This window comes from Podarcis gaigeae, assembly GCF_964106915.1.
Source record: "Podarcis gaigeae genome assembly, chromosome: 9".
Lineage (NCBI taxonomy): Eukaryota > Metazoa > Chordata > Lepidosauria > Squamata > Lacertidae > Podarcis > Podarcis gaigeae.
The window spans coordinates 30,249,575-30,271,505 of NC_139685.1; the positions used below are offsets into that span (position 1 = coordinate 30,249,575).

The 21,931-nt window shown below is 41.5% G+C and overlaps 1 long non-coding RNA gene across 6 annotated transcripts in view; it reads left to right on the forward strand.

Annotated features, from left to right (window-relative positions):
* Positions 1 to 12,839: 12,839 nt before the first annotated feature.
* The window catches only part of LOC310852543, a 68,647-nt gene continuing 59,555 nt past the window's right edge, over positions 12,840 to 21,931 (forward strand). Inside the window, exons 1-2 of one of the 6 annotated variants that reach the window (XR_014568239.1) lie at positions 12,840 to 13,006; positions 17,367 to 17,539. This is a non-coding gene — a long non-coding RNA (uncharacterized lncRNA). Of the gene's footprint in view, positions 13,007 to 13,078; positions 13,240 to 14,003; positions 14,786 to 16,084; positions 16,404 to 17,366; positions 17,540 to 21,931 lie in introns of those variants that run through there. The other 5 variants (XR_014568240.1, XR_014568241.1, XR_014568242.1 and 2 more) reach the window with 5 other exon arrangements.

Sequence of the window (21,931 nt, forward strand, 5' to 3'; positions counted from 1 at the left end):
CTCTGGTAGTGTATTAACATGGCAGTTTCATGTGGATTGAAGTGCACATATTTTTCTTGTCCACACAGTGTCCTAATCCAAAGGCCAGCTGAAACGTTTTTCCAATTTAATACTCTTCCCTCCCCCACCCCCAAATCTCTGGATAATCTGGTATGAAACATATTGCATTAACACTGCACAAGTGTGGATGCTCTGCTGTGTGACCTGACATGCTTTTGTGGCTGGTTATTCACCTATGTGGTGATGCTCTTGGGTTTCACAACACCCTTGTTCTTAATGCAGAAAGGATGAGCTGAATTGTACTGCCTAGATATGTACAGAGACATTTTCCTGTTGCGGTTAGTAGGGCAGTGCTTTGAAATGGTTGCATTTAAAAGGAAATATTCCAAACAGGCAAGAATCATTCTATAAGGAATTCCTTGATAACTGAGGCATAATAACACTAAATCTGAGAGGAGTGTTGCTGGCTGTCATGACCAATAAGTAACATAAAGGGCCCAAAGTACTCAGTAGAATTGGTACGCTCAAAGGAGAGACATGCAGGAAAATAAGAGATAGACTACTTTGTCACTGCTGGTTGATATTCAGCAGCATACACAAGGAGGTAGAAATGCAGGCTTCTTACAGGCCTAAAGGAAGTCATTCAGTTATGCGTGTTCAAAATTATTATTATTATTTTTAAACCACTATCCTAAGCAGTACCAAATGCCTGAAGAGGAGATTATGAAAAGCAACAGAATTGACTCATTTGGGTGCTGGTACTACAGTCTTCTAATCGCGGTGATTTTTTTAAAACAGTGTCTTCTTGTTTAGTCAATGTGTACAGTTGTCCAAGGTTTCAAAAAGACCACCGTCACCAAAGGAAAGAAATGCAGTCATGGTTAAACCACCACTTAATGCCTTGGAATGTTATTTTGCAGCATATTTTAGCTAGTCAATAAACAGAGAAACCTATGCTTGTTTTTCATGGAGAAGTTTTATCAGGGATACAGGTTGGCTTTTACCTCCGTTGTACTATGTTCTAGCTGGAATATTGCTGGATTTAAAAGTACCCATTAATAATATTGTTATTTTTAATTTTTTTGTTCATAACAAGAACTCGAATAGTGCATGTACACAAGAGACTCTTAAGAATCCCTGAAGGCAGTGCTGCTATTCCTTCTACTGAATGAGAGGTAGGAATGGTTCATAGTGCTATCCAGGCTTCTTTTGGGTAATGTGATGGGCACTGGTTGTCAGCATTTCTCTCTGGAGGGAACACTTTTCACATGGCTGCAGAACTGCCAGGCCTCTGCTATGGATCCGTTTGTTCATTTTGGAGGACTTGGGGCATATTTCTAGGGTGTTCACACAGGTTATTGGCCATATTAGAGGAGTCTACATATCAACGTACAGCTGCACAATGCAGCATAAAATCAGTAGTGATTAGCAAGCTTCAGGGAAGCTTTTCTCCCATTGCCGATCTTTTCATTCAATCTCTGAATGAACTTGAGGATTCCTCCGGAATACTGTTTGAACACTGCTGCCCTGGAATGTCCCCGTTGCAAAGAGCTTTGCACAGTGCCTTTCACACTGCATTAGCCAAGTGGCCCCAGGGAATAAAAAGAAACTTAATAATGAAATGTTCCCCTGCATATAACGTTTGATACAGGTTCCTTGGAAGAGCTATGAAATGTCCACAGAGAGCTCCACAGGAAGACTTTGGGCTTAACCAAAGCATATTCCTTTTTTAAAATTTAGAACAGGGTAGCTGTATTTAAGCCATTCCATTTTGAGATTATTATATTTATGCTGCTTTTACTGTATTGGCCATGTGCCAATGCCAGAATGCAAGTATGGCAAAGACAGAGAGTTTTCTATTATAAATCCAATAACAGTTTATGGCTTTGTTCTTCTGGGCTCCTAAATCACATCTGGCTGATAATCTGAGGTGCTTCTTTTAAACTTTAGTTTTTGATAGGTTCTACAAATATGCCTTTGCAATAAAGGAACATTTGTATGTGTGGAGTTTTGTCCGGTACTCAAGGAGTGCAGAGCAATCTACCCTGCCATAAAGCAGCCTTTTACTCATGGGAGCTTTCTGAATTGCCCACTAAGTTCCTGTAGCTGCAGGTCTTTTACTTCAGTAGCAAAGGTGATAGAGACTCTGTACTAGGCTGTCAGAAATCCAGTGTTTCCCAGATCTTTTCTTTGGTGAGTGACTGTATTCTACATTTGCTAGTATACTTATAATGAACAAGGGGCATGGGAGGTACATTTCTAGTAATGCCAAACTTGTTTAGAACCCATCTTGTTATAGAACCATGACTTGGAAGAATTTACTCTTGGGTATTTGCCGTGAAAAGACCAAGAAGTGGACATAAATAAAACCAGTTAATATTATAAAATATAACATAAAAAATAATTGCATGCATTTGGCATTTTGCTGCTGCAGCCATAAGGACAATGCATATATTAATGCCCTTCTGATAACACATTCCCCCTCCCTCCCATTTGCATTCCCATTTATCCCTTACGATAGAGCAAGGACAAATGGTATATTTAATAGCGTTTGTGATGGTTGTCTAATACATATCATGTCCCCATCCAATGCTTTGAAACGGGGCAGCTCCCAACACATTTAGAACCCAGCCTAAGCAGCCAGTGGTAGTTCTGCCAGTTTCTTCTCTCTATAAAATATCTGCGACAAAGCTGCACCATGTATCAACTTTAATTTTGTAAGGTAATTGATCTATACCTCCAAATAAAGGGACGCGGGTGGCACTGTGGGTTAAACAACAGAGCCTAGGACTTGCTGATCGGAAGGTTGCCGGTTCGCATCCCCGTGACGGGGTGAGCTCCTGTTGCTTGGTCCCTGCTCCTGCCCACCTAGCAGTTCGAAAGCACGTCAAAGTGTAAGTAGATAAATAGGTACCGCTCCAGCGGGAAGGTAAACGGTGTTTCCGTGCGCTGCTCTGGTTCGCCAGAAGCAGCTTAGTCATGCTGGCCACATGACCCAGAAGCTGTCTGCGGACAAAAACCGGCTCCCTCGGTCCATAGAGCGAGATGAGCGCTGCAACCCCAGAGTCGTCCAAACTAGACCTAATGGTCAGGGGTACCTTTAACTTTACTTTACCTCCAAATAACTTCCTTTGCTGTCTTAGTTATCCTTTCTCAAGTCCTTGTTCTATCGTTGGTGATATAATTAAAAGAAGGGATGGGTACAGAAGAAGAAAAAGAGGGGGAGTAGGAAATCAGCCGAGAGTTGCAAAACTACATCACATCTCATGCATGTACCAGAACTTGAGTTCCAGTGCTGGCGCAAGGGCCTCATCCTCTTGTATGAACACTAGGTTCTTTGCACTGTATCATATCCTCAGATCCACTGACATATAACATAATTCAGTTACTTAAGGTGAGATCGTTTTGGAGATGTTATTTTCCTTTCCGACTTCTGAAAGGAACAGCAGGAGTGTTCCTGCAACCCTCTCTGAGTTACTGTTGCTGTCTCCAGAGAAATGAGCTTCATCTAAGATGTATTCTTGTATACATGTCGGGCTGACACCTTCTTTTTCTTCATTCTCTGGCTGTTCCATCCAGGACTACAGGCATCTCGGCTGCACATGTTGAGATCTGAGTAGTAAGCATTGCAAAAACATGACTACCTGTATGGGTTGTCTGTTTTAATTTAGGGGGCAAACTCCTGATCGCCGCAGTGTAGGAGACTGACAGGCGGCGAAGAAGAAGAAGCTTGGAAGCTTTGATGCCTTTATCTGAATAGCAGCCAGCAGCGGTGTTCAGCAAAGCGGGACTGATCTTCCTAGGGCTCAGCTATACAGCCGCAAATAAAACATTCACAAATGTGACACTGGATGTGTGTCGATTGCAGCCTAGTATCTGGAAAGGAGGCTTGGACTAGAAGGAGCACTGTTAACATACAGAATGAAGTTTGAATCTTCAAAAGCTACTGAAGAAGAGAAAGGAGAAGCATGCTGAGGACAATCTTAGTTTATAAAAAATATATATATGAAGAAACTCAGAAATAAATTGCACCACAATCCCACTGATTTAATTATTATTAAGATGAATTACATAGAAAAGAGTATCTATTGAAATTCACAGAAATTCCAGACATGGGGGCAGAGGTTACCACCCGTCTGCTAAAATTGTCTACTTTTCAATTCACCCCTGCAACACAGTGTGATCTGAAGCCTGCTGATTTCTATATACGTAGTTGCTGTTAAGAGCATCAGCAGGTCTGAGCAGCTTTTTCTCTCCCAGTTATATTGCCAACTTCATTCTCTATAGCTGTAACTTCTGGCTCTGCTACACAGTGATGATTTATAGTGTCCATCTATAGCTATTTCACACAGCCTTTTTGCCCACTGCCCAGAAGCTTAGGGCTCACCTCCACTTACCTTTTGCCCTGCATTTTCTAGACACAACTCTGCACTTTCAAGCTCTGTGTCGTAGTGGGTTGTGGGTTTTTTGCCCTGCCGTGTTCTCTAGGAAAACCTGCCCTTTAACCCTGAATCAGAACAAACAGCGATTTGGGTTTTCTGGGGATTTCCGTTTGCTCCAGTTCAGTGGTAAAGAGCAGGTCTTCGCAGGGAAAGTACCAGGAGGGTGGAAGCGCTCAGACACTGAGCTTTAAACCACCTAGAAACAGCAGAAAAGGAAATGTGGACGAGCCCTTAGTTTTAATGTTGATTATTTTGGACACAATTAGACCTGTGTACACATCCACACCAAGGACCAGATTTCACTGTCACATAACAATAACAATACTAATAATAACTGCAGTTGTAGGTCTGATACGTTCACATCTCCATCTGTACTAGGGCCAACCAGTAGAAAGCTCCTTACTCCTTATTTCTAGTTTAGGTATTGAAATAAATCAGTGAAGAATGTGTGTTTATACTTCCCTCTGGCGAAGAAGGGGCTACAAAAGAGTTCATTACCCCCTCTCCCGAGACTTCAACCGTTATAATTAAGTAGTTAAAGGCAAAGGCCACAATACAACACAGAGATAAATATGTCTAAGCCCATTGTGCTCAATGGGCTTAGCCATCTTGGGTTGTGGCCATAATGACTGCGCTCATATTGATTTCTGTGGGATTAACTCATGAGAAGCAAATTTAGGATTGCAGCCAAAGTGGAACATTTTTAAATAAATTAAACAGCTGTTTAAATCCGTAAATTAAGATTAATGGGCTAGCCTTAAAAAGCATCTGCATAATAGTTATAAAATAGCCTTTCCTTTATGCGAGAAAAACATACATCTATACTTGATAAATGAATGGAGCCGGGGGAGGAGGGGATTTTGCACAAGGAACATTTGCCAAGCAGCTACAGTAAGTTACAAAGACGACTTTAAACAAATGCTCTCTGCATGTAATGCAGAATATGGATACTAATTCTGCCCTGGGCTCTTTTGGGAGGAAGGGTCAGGTATAAATTTAATAAATAAATACAGAAGAAAATACACCTAGTGTTCAAAGGGTAGTAAATTAAAAATGTATTTTAGACTTTAAAAGTACTAAGCAGTAACCTCTTTTAGCAACTTTATTCAAAGGCTATCCTTTTCCACAGGTAACTGCCAGGGGAGAAAGCATGAGATGTGATACAATATTAATATGGCCTAGTTTTGAGTTCACCACTCCTGTGCCCAGAGACAGGCCTGCCCTGGTGCCAAAAGGGCCCTTCTGCTGAAATTAGGCTTGACAGAAGCATTCCATAGTGACTAACAATTGATTCTGGTGTAAGCGGAGTCCACAACAGTTCCTCCTGTTTGCAAATGTGCCCTTGGGTCCAAAAAGGCAGTGGTGTAGTGTGGTGAGGGCCACAGGAATGGTTGCCCCAGGCACAAAATTAGGAGTGCAAAATTTCAACATCCAGTGCTGCCTCAATACAGCTGTGTGCTTCTGTTTCTGGGTTCTGTTGAAAATGGCTTCTTCATGTGAACCAGGAAGTGACCTCTCCAGACAATGGAATGACTCTTTTCTTATGTCTGCAGCTGCAATCTCCTGGGCGATGTGGACACTGTAAGGCAATTGAAACGTGCATGCATACTCCATATGTTTCACTCCCTCCCACCCACCACTTGCACAGCCCCAGGTGCTGGTAACCTATGCTACACCATTGCAAAAAGGTCATCAGCCCTTGATCTAGTAGGCAAAATTGTCTGAAGGAATATGACAAGTTCTGAGCATTTCAGAAGAGGGATAATAAATAGATACACAATATATGCACCATATTTTAAGCCTTTGGAGTTTAGGGGTTACTACAGGGTGTATGGTGAATCAAATGAGCATCAAGAATAGCTTTCTTAGAGTCACTCAACAACTCTCTGTGGTAAGTTATTGTTCTGATGAAGTAGCTGCTTGTCTGCATACTCTCCCAGGAGTCTCTGATGAAGACCCAAGATTGCTGTGACCTGATCAGAGGTTTGAGTTATTGAGACCCTGCACTCTCTGCAAAAGCAGGCAAAAATATTGCAGACATCCAAGCAAAGTTTAAACAAAGAAGTTAAGGAAGAAGCAAAAGCCAGTTCATCAGCAGACAAAGAGTCTTAAGATGTAAACAAGAGCCAAGAAAGTGGACAGCACAGACCCAGTGGAGTTGCAAGACTACACCTGCAGCAAGTGTGAGCTGATTGCTCTGTTGAAAGAGGAAGTAAGGACTGTGTTTCCACACCTTGCCTCATTAGAGAAGATGAGTTCTTGGAGAGGACAAGAGGGCAGCTCAGCAAGGAAAAGTGGGGAGAGACTGTCAGGTAAGATGATGAAAATGGCAATGGGGAAGATAAAACTGCATGGAAGACAGGATGTCAAAGGCATTCTGATCTTTAGGAACTAAGAAAAACCTTTTAGTATCTTTCTAATGAGTGTGACTGAGGATCCTGATAGAGGACAGCTGCAGCAGGTTGTGCTAGGTAGGAAGGAAGCCTTTCAACCCTTCAAAGACTACTACTGTCTGTAGAAAGGCAGTTCAACTATTGTCTGTAGAAAAAAGGTGAAGGGTGGTGGTGATTGGGGATCCCCTACTGAGAGATGGCTGTGTGCTGACCAGGCCTGTTAAACTCGTGAAGTACATTGTCTCCTCAGTGCATGGATTCAGGGTATGAGAGACAGGTTGCCCAAGACTGAACACTCATCAGCCCTACTTGCCAGGCAGAACTACATTTTATGTTTGACTATTATATTTATTAAATTTATATCTATTATATCCCACCCTTCTTGCCTAAAGAGCACATTAATTCTTCTCATAAAGAGGAGAGGAGTACAAAAAACTTAGACTTCTTAAAGTGAATTACTGGCTACACAGATGAATATTGATCTGAGATGTTCAGTTTCTGGGACCCAAGGTGTAAGCTTTCTTTATAGGCTACCGCCTGAGGGCTGGAGAAAATGTATTTGGCAAAAAATAGGGTGCTTGATCAAAAGGTCTTTAAAGGGGTAAGGATAAATTACCTATAAGGGTAAATCCAAATGCAAGCACTAAAAATAGGAATTTGCTACAGAAGAAACTGGGAGATGTATGGGGGTACCTGGAAACCTTATACAGTACTAAAGTAACAGGTGAGTCAGTAGAAAAGAGTATCTAAGGATTTAAATGTATCCCAGTGTGCAGAGTACAGATAATAAACATAATGAACTTCTAGTATTGGAAGATACATTCAACTTGACAGGTATAACAGACTTGGTGAGATGACTTCAATAATTAGAATTTAGGAACTGAAGGCTCTAACTTGTTCCAAAATAACAGATGCAACAGAAAGAAATGTGGAGGTAGCATTTCATGTCAAAAATGTGCACACTGGCACAGACATTAAAGAGAGTGAAATGCTGTAGCAAATGAGGCCAGTGAGCAACAAAAAGGACTTTTCTAGGTATGTTCAATACAAAAGGAAGATAAAGGGAATGGTAGTCCTACTGTTCAGTAAGGATGTTGAAATATTCATAGATAGGAATTCCTATTCTCCCAAACTGGGAACCACAGTGTTCCATATTTTTGGGGGGGGGAGGGGCAAGCAACCTGCCTTAAAAGGCTTGAGCATGTTCAGTGACCACGGAATGCTGAATATAATGGACTAGTGGTGAACGACTTGCTGACTGAAACAGTGAACATTGTGCAATATTTTGTTAAAGTTCCCCACAAAAGTCTTTTAGGACTTACCACCCCATGTGCTAAGACTAGACCTATGCTCTTTTTAAAGTTACTTTTGAAGCCACGGGTTCTAGGGAAGGTTAAAAAATACAACATTTTAGGAGTTGTTTGAATCCTCTAGGGACCAAAACCATCTAGATCAGATGAAATACTCAAAGCCATCAGAGATGATGCAGGTGAGCTCATTACCTACCAGCAAGAGAAGACAAAACCTGTTGCAAAAGAGAACTCAGTAAAATATTTTAATGAGTAAAAGAATTAAGCCTTTGTGTTAACAATATAGCAAGTGAAGCCACTGTTCATGTGGGGTTGTTCACTCCTTAGTTACTGAATTGCTATAGCCAGCCAGAATACAGTACTTGCTTTCTAACCTTCTGCCAGCACATTTTAATGTTTAAAGCCTCACTTCCTACTGAACAATATTTCAGTTTATAGCTGCTCAGACAAGATTTCGAAGATTTGTTTTCCCATATGTGCTCCCTGTCCGGTTTTTTTCTGTCTCGGTGCCCCTCCTCTTGCTGTTGATTGCTAACAACTGTAGCACATAACAGAAGCATTCATTGTTACAGCTTTTGTTTTCAGGTGACAAATTCCTTGTCTGTTGCTGCAATAGCAAAACTCTTTGCTATCTAAATGTCCTTTGGGGATGACTATGAAGCCAACAGTTTGGAGTGTTCATTGCACTGAGGCCCACAAACAGACCACTGATATAACCTAGTATCCATTTGCTACTATATGAAGCTGTCTTTGGGGATCTGCTGGCACTTAGATATTATTTGAAAATATTAAATCTACCAGGGCAAGATGATGCCTAGGAGCACAACACAAATTAAGCCATTGTTTAAACTATACTGAAATATTGTGGGTTGTTCATAGATTTAAAAACCACTCCGAAAGACTTGTCACGTACTCCATTCTACTCTATTTTTCGCCTTTCTTCTCCTTTAAAGCATCATATACTAGTCAATATTTTACACTTGTTTCATATTGAAAGGATCAAGGGGTTCATGTTGAACTATGGAATTTGATTACTTGTTCTGTCTTCGGAAATTTTTAAAAACATGAAATCACTACAGACTAGAAACTGTGGGGTTGTTTCTATGCAGATTTAGAAATGAACACATTTTGTTCTATCATAATATCTCCCTCCACAAATTCTAAAATTTCAGAATTTTACATTTGTGGTAATGGGTGCTGTTGCCAGACTCAAGTAAGGCAGGCAATACTGTGCCACCCAAAAGGTGATGTGTGTGTGTGTAGCTGCGCCACAGCCACAGCTTGTCCTGTGGCATCCCATAACATAGTTGCTAAGCGGCTGAAAAGCATTCTCCCAATGATCCTCTCAGGACTTTGTCCCGATGGTAGGATTGGAACCACTGTAACAGATTGCCCTCAATTCCCATTTTCTGGAGCGGATCCAGGATGACACCATGGTCAATGGTATCAAAAGGCAATGAGCTATCACGAAGCAGCAGTAAGGTCACACTCCCCCTGCCCACTTTCTGCAAATGTTATCCATCGGGGTGACCAAGACTGACTCATTCCCATGTCCAGGCATGGACCTGGATTGGAATGGATCATAGGCGCCGACTCCATGGGGCCTGAGGGGGCCCAAGCCCCCTCAAAAATTCGTTTGGGGGGCTCTGCCCCCCCAACAATGTAGGAAAATTATATTACTGCTGCGAAGAGGCGGGAGGGAGAGAAGGCCCCTTGGGAGGAGCGGGCAGGTGCTGGGGCGGCAGCGCTGGGCGGGGGCCGAGGGGTGGGCGCCCCCCTGCGCCGGCATCGCCTCGCCGCCGCCGCGGGTTTGGCTGGGCCGCTGGCCGAGGGGAAGCGCCAAACAAGGCCAGGATCCAGGCCCGCCCCGCTCTCCTTATTTGGTGCCCGGTTCCGGCTCCCGGGTGGCCTCCTCCCACCCGCTCTCGCTACCAGTGGAAAGAGAGACGGAGGTGCAGCGGAACCCGCAGCCTTTGCAGGCGCCGCCCGGCCGGGGGAGGGGAGCGCGGAGGAGCCCCGCGGGCCTGGGCCCGGCCAGCCGAGCCCTCCCGAATTGCGCCCCGCAGCCAGGATCTTGTGGCGAGGACCCCGGTATGGGCCCCCCCAATATTTTTTATAAGTCGGCGCCCCTGGAATGGATCTACAGAGAGTTGATTGCGGATGATATACTTGTGGGAGTCATTGCTAATTCTCAGCTTTTAGAAAAATTCGCTAGCTGCTTGGCTGCTGTGCTAAACATACTGCAAGTATAACATTATTTACATTTTTTTATTCCTACTAGTTAATATCCTGCTGACTAATCCAGAGGGTTCTCACAGTGGCTTACAAATAGAATAAAAAAAAAAACCACATATAAAACAAATTAAAACAGCAGTCATAAAACACTAAAGCAGCATAAATATAAATCCAACCGAAGTCAATAAAAGCCGACTCAAACTCAGCAGCGCAAAAACCTTCCTGAATAAAATAGAACCCCCCACCAACACACACGCTATCATGATTATTTGATGCTCGAGCTCTGGACTCATGATCATTTTTTTTATTTTTTATTTTTAAGCAGGCACTGTTCAAACTGTTAAATATTGTACTGGGAATAATGTTAGTGCTTGCAATAAAATAAATAAATTGTATTGTAATTACTTTCATGACATGGTGCTGCAGAGTCATGGTGGGAAAATGCCGCATCATGATGTGCAGCTGCAAAGCATCACAGCTGGGGTTGAATCTTATCGGCGCTTGTTAGTGTTTTGTAAGCAATTAAAATAACAACCAGTAGTCTAAATAAAATGGTTATCTCCAACGTACTGTTCACACTGTTTTAGAGCATTTTCTATTCATATTTGGCAATAGCCTTGGAATCACAGTTCACATCAGACAACTGCTGTACACCATTGTTTCTTGGAGACGGATGGTGTTAAACAGGAATCAACAGAGCCATTAATGCACGATGGTGATAATAATTCTTAGTTTATTATGTATATAATGTTAGCATGATCATAGTGCAACACAAATATGTTGTGTTGCTTTAAAAAACATTTACAGTGGTACCTCAGGTTACAGACGCTTCAGGTTACAGACTCTGTTAACCCAGAAATAGTACCTCGGGTTAAGAACTTTGCTTCAGGATGAGAACAGAAATCGCGTGGCAGCGGCGCAGTGGCAACTGGAAGCCCCATTAGCTAAAGTGGCACCTCAGGTTAAGAACAGTTTCAGGTTAAGAATGGAACTCCAGAACGAATTAAGTTCTTAACCCAAGGCACCACTGTATATATATTTCTGAAGCAAAAAATATTACGGCATATACCAGCAGCAGCTCTAAAAGCTGTCCAAAGCCATAATGTACAGTGACCTGTGGTGACACATCTTACAACAGTCTTTCTTATATTAGTATTGTACCAGCCTGTAGTACGTCACCATTCACAATAGATGGTGGACTGGTTACAGATAGGTAGCCGTGTTGGTCTGCCATAGTCAAAACAAAACAAATTCCTTCCAGTAGCACCTTAAAGACCAACTAAGTTAGTTCTTGGTAAGAGCTTTCGTGTGCATACACACTTCTTCAGATACACTTCTTCTGTGTATCTGAAGAAGTGTGCATGCACATGAAAGCTCATACCAAGAACTAACTTAGTTGGTCTTTAAGGTGCTACTAGATGGTGGACTGTTTTCCAACTGTAATTTTGCTCTGTTTTCCCCACACAATTCATGTACTTTTATTTATGACTTATTATTATGACTTTATTTTTTGAATTTACATACCACCCTACTTTTAACCATCGTGTAACAGAAAGAAACAAGGGAGACTTGCCATAAAACATTGTCGTTCATCCTCACTCCCAAACAGGAGTACCCTTGTCCAGCCATGCCCTTCTTCAGGATCCTATAAGTTGTAAGGACTCAAGAAGACTGGGTTTTACCTTATTACACCTCACTATAGTGGGGAAGTCTCTATTTCTATTAAAATTACAGCAATTATTCCTAATATATGCACACATATACACAACATGAAACATTTGTGCAAATTACCACTATATTTCACCTGCCTTTTTTGGTGATGCAGACGTGGCTACTTTATTCATCATATTGTCGCCTTCACGAGTTACCCACATCAAGGGCAGATGTGCAGAAAAAGGAGCAGGCCTGACCCCATTTCTTGTTCTACACATGACTGTCCTCCAAGTGCACAAGATATGAAGGGAGATACTGTGCTGCAGCCATTAAAGGTGCTAGAGACCTAGCCAGGAAAAGGTATCAACACTTGCCAGTTCTGATTTAATAATAATGTTTGAGTCAGCCAGCATAATATTTCCACACACACCACAAACTATTATAGACACACAGTGCTAATATCTATGATATAATCATAGGATGGAGGATGAAACCTGGGCTTTAGATCCCTGCCCCCTGTGTAGCCCCCTACAAAAATTCCAGAATTTATAGCAATTTGTCATTCTGAACTCATACACTTAAACGGAGCTGTTGTACAAAGAAGAAAAGGCACAATTCAAAGAGCAGGCCCTTTCTTTCCTCGAGATTCTGGCTATTTTAGAACAACAACAACAACTAATAATAATAATAATAATAAATTTATATCCTGCCCATCTGGCTGGGTTTCCCCAGCTTACAACATATAAAACAACAAAACATCAAACATTAAAAAACAATATATCCTATACAAGCAACAAACAAACCAATAAATCAATAAAAAACAATGGCAATAATAATATTTTAGCCGGAGCCAAAATATTTCTCCTCAGAGAGCAGAATGCTAGAATGATCTAAGGCCATTTTGCTGTTTCAGGTTTGACCTAAGATGATTATAGCCGAAAACAACCACCAAATTGATTCCTAAGACGAGAATGTTAGTATCTGAATATGGTTAATATGTGAATTGAGCCTGAAGAGGTAGAGCCCAGTTGGGGACTGTTGCAATTTCAATGAGAAACAATTGTGTTGCGATATTTGTTGTTAAAAAAAAAAAAGATGCAATTGTAATTTGGGAAGCGGTGTATGTGATGTGAATCCATCTTGAAAACACTGGTTGTGCTAGCTAAAACAGAGACACTTCCTCTCAGAGGGCAGCCCACAGTACTGGTATGTGGCTTTTTAAATATGCCTCACATATGGTTGCTACAGGGCCAAACTGGAAAAAACCACTTACGACATAGAATTTAGCTATGTATCTTTTTTATTTTTATGTGTTTGTGTGTGGTGTTTTTACTGAGAAGGCAGCACACAGAGCAGGGACACTTATCACCTCATACTAAGTCCTAGGCCTCTTCTGTACTATACATTTAAGGGAATATTATAGCACTTTTAACAATGACGGCTTCCCACAAAGAATCCTGTGGTTTATTAAGGGTGCTGAAAGTTGTTAGGAGACAGTTTCCCCCCTCACAAAGCAACCATTGCCAGAGTGCTTTAATAATCAACCCCTCTTCACTGGGAACTCTGGAAATTTTAGCTCTGAGACTGGGATAGAGATCTCCAAACAACTTTCAGCACCTTTAACTAACTACATTTCAAAGGATACTTTGGGATAAGCCATGACTGTTTAAAGTGCCCTGCCTCTTGGATCCTGCAGCGGAGCAGCAGCTGCAGACTGAGAACTGCCATTTTGATATGCTGGAATTGTGGGCCAGCAGGAATCTGGCCCATCAATTTATTATCCGGCCTTTACCATAAGCAGTGTTAGAAACTGAGATATGAAAGCTAGGAGCTAAATGGCACCTTAAACCTAGGTTATGGACGCAACAAGAGAATGTCTAGGCATGCTTTTTTATAACAAGCTGAATACAAAGCTGTTTTATAACAAGCTTTTATACAAAGCTGAAAATGAATGAACTGTAGCCCAAATATTATGTTCATTTTTCACATGGTCTAGTCCTTCCTCTGCCCACCCCCCTAATATTCTTAAGAGGGTCTCTTCTCCAGTCTTCAGAGAGCTGCTGGAAGTGTAGAAGCAGAAAAGGGTCCTCCTTTCCTTCCACTCTGCATTTTTAATCTGAAATCTCAGGTGCCCGGAGCTTAGAAACTGCTCACGCTAATGAAATTTCCTGTCGCAAAATGCACCTAGAACAATGGGAGTTGACCATACAGTCCCACTGACCATAAGGTCCCAGGGCAGATTACAGCAATAAAATATTCAATTATAAACTAAATAAAACAGTTACAACTGCAAAATAAGGAAAGGGTAAAAACTATTGTTACAAGGTTCACCTTATGGCGGCCTGATCCCTGTAATATAGTTGTCATAGAACCACTATTATTGTTGAATGGTCACCATCTGTTCTGCTGATGCCATGTTAACATTAAAGTGAAGATTAAGAAATTGCAAAGTGGGCATATGCTGTACCTAAAACTGAGCTTGTTCCCCTTCAAATGAGAGACCTTCTATAAAACCTAACATTTGGAATGGAGAAAAACTATTCTAAAGTTAGAATACAATAGAAAACCTTTCTTTGTATGCAGATTTTTTTTTTAAAAAAAAAAAATTTCTGCTGCCCCCCACTCCTCTTTGAGTAAGCTGTTAAAGTGAATGGAAATAACTTTAGCAATGTACCAGGAACCATCACTTGCAGAAAGTCTGCAGGGAGAGGCCTGCATTATCAGCTGCATTGTGAAGAAAGCAGACTTGTAGGTAAGCAGCCATTAAAGTATCTTTCTTTTGGCAATCGCTGCAAATCCTTTCAGAATAAAATATGGGAACAAAAGCGCCCTTTCAAAAGCTCTGGTGCTCTTTTAGTTCCACAAAAGAGCCAGCATGGTGGTGTTCTGCACCAATTGAGCATTATGTTATTTCTTAGATGCCTCCCCTTCTCTGTATTTTGAACATTTTAAATGTTCCCTTTAGGGAACTGTTAGCAACTGTTCAAGCCTTAGCATCTATTATCGTGCATTGATTGGTTATACCTATGTAGAATATCTAATCCTATTTAGACCAGATCTTGGAGACCTCTCACTGGCATTGTTTCTCTGCCACTCTGAGTTGCAACCTGGAGGGCCTGCCCTTGCATTGACTTTTTGCCACCCCTTTCATCTCAGCTAGATTCAACCATCTATTTAAGCCTTCTTAAAACTAACCATTTGATTATCTGCATTTAGAAGCTGCTTGCTGCTCAAGTTATCAATAGAGTTGATTTACATGAAAATATGGATTGGATGTGAGTTTTAGCTAAATGTGCAGACATACCGCCTAATGTGTGTTGAGGCGAGAACAGGTGCAGTGATTAGCGCAGTGGAGACTCTGAAACCCAGGGGTAAATGCACTCTCTCTTTAGATTCTCTCCTGGCTGCACCTCTCCATTGTCCTTCTCTGTGCTCTGCTTGAATGCTTTTGCCAGGCTGACATGTTTCCTCGAACTGTGATATGCCTCTTGCTTTCTGGACAGGGGGATGGCTTTGTGCTTGTGTTATTGTGTGCGTGTAGAAACATCAGACTTCTGCTGAGAGTGGGATCTGAAGTTGAAACAACAGTTCCAACTTCTTTCAGTCAGCTCTGGAAAGAAGGTGAACAGGGCAATGTGCCGCACAGTGGAACAATTGGGAGGCCAGGTGATTCAGCACCCTGGCATCTGTTTCAGCGATGCAAAGCTTTTCAGGCCTGGTGACATGCATATATCATTTAGGGGCAATGAGGCCTGGCTACGGGATAGCTACAGGGGCTTGTGTAATTGCTTGTAGATGTAAGTGGTTTGGTGGCAAGACAGCGAGGACAGACTGACTCAGATGGCAGAAAAAGAAATTGGGTTGGATTCTTAGTCTAAACTGGAACAAGGGTAGCTGGGTAAAAGGGTCCGGGGGGGGGGCGGGGAAGTTAGTCTGATGGCCTAGATGGGGGCTAATGGGCCATATAACTCCCCAAATGGTGTCCTGGTGGGTTTGGCCTATTTGATCCTGCATCGTGGGGGGAAACCTTTATCTCTGGATCGACCAGCAATCGGGTTAGTTGGTTCAGGATCCATACCCAATGCCTATGCCAAAGCCTACTGGCATCTATAATCAATAAAGTTGTGGCCATTTTGATCCCAAGTTGTTGTGCAATGTCTTTAGTGCTGCTTTCACACCCTTTGCCCCTGGTAAGCCCTGCACCTGGGTCCTCAAGGTTGCTCATGAAGGAATGTGGCCTTTGGGCAGAAAAAGAGTCCTCGCCCCCATGTAGAACAATCTGAGCTCCTTAGAGGAGGACTGAGATATATAATATCTACCAGCATCAATGATAGATTGAATTCCTACTCCCTCACCCCTGGATTTTACAGGTGAGTGTAGTCACACAGAAAGTAAACCTGTTAGAGCAGGCTGAGCTAGAGATCTATATTAGTAGTGAAACCTGTACCTTTTATTTTGCTGTATTGCTATGCTAACCTAGTCCACACATTAAGAATGGAAGCAAGGGGTTAGAATAACTGATGACTTATAGCTTTCCTAGCTTTGATTTAATTTATTTAAGAGATTTCCTACCCGCCCTGCACCATAAGGTTCCAGCATTATGATTGTACAAGGGAAGGGACATTTCTCTGGGATGCAAATATGCTTAGGTAAAAAGTAAAAAGATACGGTGAAACAGAACAACGGGTTTGTTTTAAAATGGCAGTTGTTTTGGAGCTTTCTAATGAAAGAAAGAGAAGGGAAGTATGTGAAAAATGAAACCAACCATTTTGTGTGAAAACTCTGTGGCAAGTTCAAACAAAACTGGCCTGCGCAAAGGGTGGCAGGGACCTCATTAACACATTTGTCTCAGACCTCGAAAAAAACCCCTTAAGACAGCCTTAGAACTGCTGTTCATTTTGAAATAGTCACTTACGTAACGAAAGCAAGCAGACACACACTTCATTATCTTCTTGCTGATTTGGAGCAGCAGGTGGCTTAGGCTCGCTGTGGAGTAGCAATTTTTATATTGCTCCTCAGCAAATAACTTGGCATTAAGAGTTTTATGCTGCACCGAGGAGTAACATTAGCATTAGCATTAATGAATGCTAATAGGGCACTTTGCCCTGAGAAAACTGCCTATTTGCATTCATGTAGCCAAGTACAAGGTCAGTGCACATAATGTCCAGGATTGTGACAGAAACTAGTAAATTAAAAGCTGAGCCAGAAACAGTTCTACACTTGTCTTTAAGTGCACTGCAGTCATGCAAAGTCAGAAAGAGAGAAGAGTCTAGCCCTGCTTGCGGGCACAATATATACATATATATCTCTTTACCTTCCTTTTTTTCTTTTAGGTCACAGTCCTAGCGTATTGTAACATTTTGAGGTGGATTTCCTAGCTCTCCAGATGGAATTGAAATATTAGCTACCCACATTTACAGAAGTGTGAGAGACACCAGATCATATGCTCAGATCATTCAATTTCTCTTAAGGCAGAGAATACAGCCTTGGCTGCAATATCCATCAGGTATATGCACTCACCTGTGATTAACCTTACTTGGCCATTAAATGTCACAATTCTTGAGTACACATGAAGCTGAAAGAATATACATTTGTCAGTAAAAAGGTGACTGAATGAAAGACGTGAAATGACATTTTTCGTGGGGGTGGGAGTTGTATCTTGACTGTGAAGGAAAATTGCTTTTTCTGTAAATCTTAGGCCTAACGGAATAAAACACACATTTCTTTCCAGTTGGGAAGCCATTCTCATCGACATAATGAAGGCATTGTAAAGCTGTGACTTTTTGCAAACTCTGAGAGAAAACCAATCTGCAATCTTGACAGATATGATCTTTTCCAAGATGCGCTATTCATTTACAGCAGCAGGAGACCTCAGTTAATTTACGAGGGGGACAGCAGACAGTGAACTCTCCAGCTCAGCCTAGGTGGCAATGTCCCAGTCTGAATTTATGTACTGGTTATTTATTTATTTTTTTAAAAAAGATTTATATTAAGCTTTTCTTTCATTCCAAGAGTACATTAAAATTCTAATGGAAAGCCATTTGTATGCATTTGTTGGATTGCTATTTATTGCCTAGCAAAGAAAAAGGAAAGGAGTTGGGGGGAGGGAAGCTCCAAAAGTTTGCAAACAGTAAAGTTTTAAAGATGGAAACTAGTATAGAAGATGCAGGGGTAGGAAGTGAGAATCTAGCAGGAAAATATCTGCTGTGACCTGCTGAAACGGTCATCATGCTGTGAGTAATAGTTTGGAAGTGCTGTCCCCAGAGCCTGAGCAACAGTAGCCAATGCCATTTTAGGCAGCTGCTATCAGAGTGATTTCCATTCTGCCATAAAGTGACAGAAATGGCCTAGTCTAAAGGCTCACTCACACATCAAAGTTTGTTACACACTGAGTGCAATTTCAAGGAATGACCTCCACGTGTGAATGAGTCATCACCACACATTTATTCATTACGTTTATATCCAGCCTTTCAGCCAACTGGGCATTGCACTTAATAGACCCAGATCTGCTTAGCTTCCATAAGGTTATTACATCATTTGCCTTCGCTTCAGGCCGTGCCCTGGACAGTAGCACAAATAGTACTTCCATTTAATACTTTTCAGTGGGATCATCAAGTGGTGATAAGAAATTGTGTACCTGTGAAACAATCCTAAGTGCTAAGGAACAAAATTTCTATCTTTCCCAAACATGATTGACATATGTTTGCAACAGGAGCATGAAATCTGATTTTAAGAAATTGTATTAAATTAAAGTAATTTGTTTTGATTTGTAATATTTTTTTGGGGGGGATTATTTAAAAAATCAGCAGGATTCAGGCATGTGTGGATTGTGGCCTTCACATTTTACAATCCTGATAGTACTCATCTTCATAGCAACTCCATTAAATTTGTGATTCTTATTTTCCCATTTAGCCCTTGGAAAATGGAAGGCTTTGTCATGTGTTATAGTTTCAAGCAATATATTGTTATGCACTTGGTGTTGGGGGAAGTAGGCTGTATGCAGAGACCCTCCTAATCCCTGGATCCAGCAAGTGTTATATTTTAAGGCAGGCTAGCTTCCTGTTGAGGTGGTCGCCTGGGCGATGGGCCATTAAGGGAACCAAGGAAGTGGATCTGTGTGACATGGCAAATGGAAGGACAAAAGGCCAGAGTAGAGAGTTGGGTGATGTGAGCCAGAAACTGGAAGAAAAAGCAGCAAGCTGGAAAGAGTGTCAAAGCAGCGTTTGATTTCGGCTGTGGGACCCCTGGAATCTCAGACTGCTTGAAGATTGGAGTGGTGTGCAACACTATGCTATAGATTTGCCTTCTATAAGTGTTGGCATTCAAAACTCATATGCATAGTGGTTGGTTGTGGCTTTTTATTCTTATGTATATATAATGGAAATGGTGTTGGAAGCTGAGATGGATATTAGATCCTTCCCTAGGTTTGTTTCCATGATGTGTACAAAGTGAAAAAAAGAAACAAATATACTTTAATCATTACATTTAAAGAGGTATATGTTGTAGCTTAGCAACATTTTGACAAACATAATATGCACACCACTAGCTTAGGTGGTTTTTTTTAAAAAAGGTCAGACAAATTCATAAGTTTAGGTTTTAAAAAAATATATTAGCTGTCAAACCTCCATATGCAGAGACAGTACTGTATCTCAATACCAGTTGCTTGAGACCAACAGGGACACCATTATCTCCATGCCCCCTTTGTGATCTCCCGGTGTTGACTTTTTCTGTGGTTTTGGAAACTGATCTGGTGATGCAGTGTCCAGGCTGCTGCTTGATTTTACGGCAAATGAAAATTCTAATTTCTGAGACACAGAGAGCTGTGCTGTGTGATCCTTCATGAGATTTCTGGACCTTCCTTTGTTAAAAGGGAGGAGGAGCATGCGTGGGGTGGGGTGGGGTGGAAGGGAAGGATTGCACAGAGTTGGTGAGCATTTTTGGGGAGGATTCACCCGAGTTGTTGAGCTTTTTATATGTACACTTCCAAAATGGCCAAAAATGCCCCAAAAGCATAACAACAACACGTATGGTTTGCTTCCTTTTAATGATATCCCAAAATCAGCTGCCTGAGCCAGGCTGCTTTGTCTAATGGAAAGGTCAACCCATGATGCATTCAGGTTTCTCAGTACATAGATAGGATCCCTTTTAGGCTTCAAATCCCAAACAAACCATGCCTAGAAGTGGGTGGCTGGTTATACCTGTGGTATCATAGTCCCAGATTCAAACCCTGGCATCACAGTGACACCACAATGAAGCTATCTTTTAGGTAGGGCTGGTGAAGATTCCCCCACCCTGAACCATTAGAGAGCTGCTTCTTATATAAGAGGGCTTAGTGGTCTGACTCAATACAAAGCAGCTTTCTCTGTTCCTATGAATTACAAGTAAACATTAACAAAAACCTCAGAATGAAAATCATTCAATAAATGGGTGGGTTGTATTCAGAAATTCAGAATTTCTCACCGAGTGAGAAAATGGAATTTATTTTCATCCTTCAGTTTGGACTCCTTCAAGAATACATTTTACACACACACCACACACCCAAACCACCACCAGTCACTCTAAGCTGTTAAAAAACCTTTGTGTTTCAACATAGTAGCCTCTCTCTTATTCTGCTGGTCCTTTTCTTTAGAAATGACTTTTGACAAAGGGCTTAGTAACAGGAAGGTTAATTTTCTGTTTGTATTCTGAACATTATTTGACAGTAGAAAAAGTTAGAAAACAGATATTGGAGGGGGAGGAGGCAAAAAGAATGTGTATACCGTGGTACCTCAGGTTAAGTACTTAATTCGTTCCGGAGGTCCGTTCTTAACCTGAAACTGTTCTTAACCTGAAGCACCACTTTAGCTAATGGGGCCTCCCGCTGCTGCTGCGCCGCCGGAGCATGATTTCTGTTCTCATCCTGAAGCAAAGTTCTTAACCTGAAGCACTATTTCTGGGTTAGCGGAGTCTGTAACCTGAAGCGTATGTAACCTGAAGCGTATGTAACCTGAGGTACCACTGTATGTTCTTCAGGCAGATGTGTCTCTGTTGGCAACATGGATAAAAATCTCTCTGTTACTGCAGGGAACAGGAGATGGGAACTGGTTTATCCACTGTTGAGATGGAGAGATATAAAATATTTGATTAAAAGTATTGCTAATTATTATAGCTCTGCTATCCAACCATTTCCTTGTCAGTAATTTTGTTACACTTTAATAGTCAGTCAATGACTCTTTTCATTTGCTCTTGAGGCATTAGTGAGTCTGGCTCTGATAATGCGTTACCTAATCTTATCTATCTATCTATCTGGGATTTTTATGAAACCTGCACATAAAACCCTGGAAAGTGCTTAACTGTGTCTCTTCATAGATTAAAGCAATGTCCTTCGTCTTTCCTGTACCAATTTAAGTCAAGTGAGTGGCCTTGCTGCAATTTGGAATAGACTTTTGTGAAGTCCAGAAGTAATCCTCATGTAGGGTGTGCAAAATTGGACTTTTTGTACTTAAGGGAAGGACAAAAGACATAGGGGGGAAATTTTTGAGTTTAGGCTTCTCAACATCTGAAGAAATTACAGTATGTTTTGGAGCATTTGCCTGTAATTTTCAAAACTAGGGAACATTGGGAGGGGGTGCTTGTTCACTTTTTAAATTTGTATGTGTACCATTGTGCAAAGTGTAGTAGTTAATATTGTCTCATCTGCTAGGAGGCTGTCATTAAAGACTTTTTCAAAGACAAGAGCTGGTCAAAAATGGGAAATCTTAACTTATTGGTGTGGCCTGGCGTCTATTTGGAGTGTTGCAGGCACAACTGAAGAGGCTGTGTGTTTGTCCAATAAAGACTTTTCTCTCCTGTAAACCACATTTGATGTGTATGCAAACAAAAAATAGGCCCCTCTGGATTTGAAAGTTCTTTTGCAGGA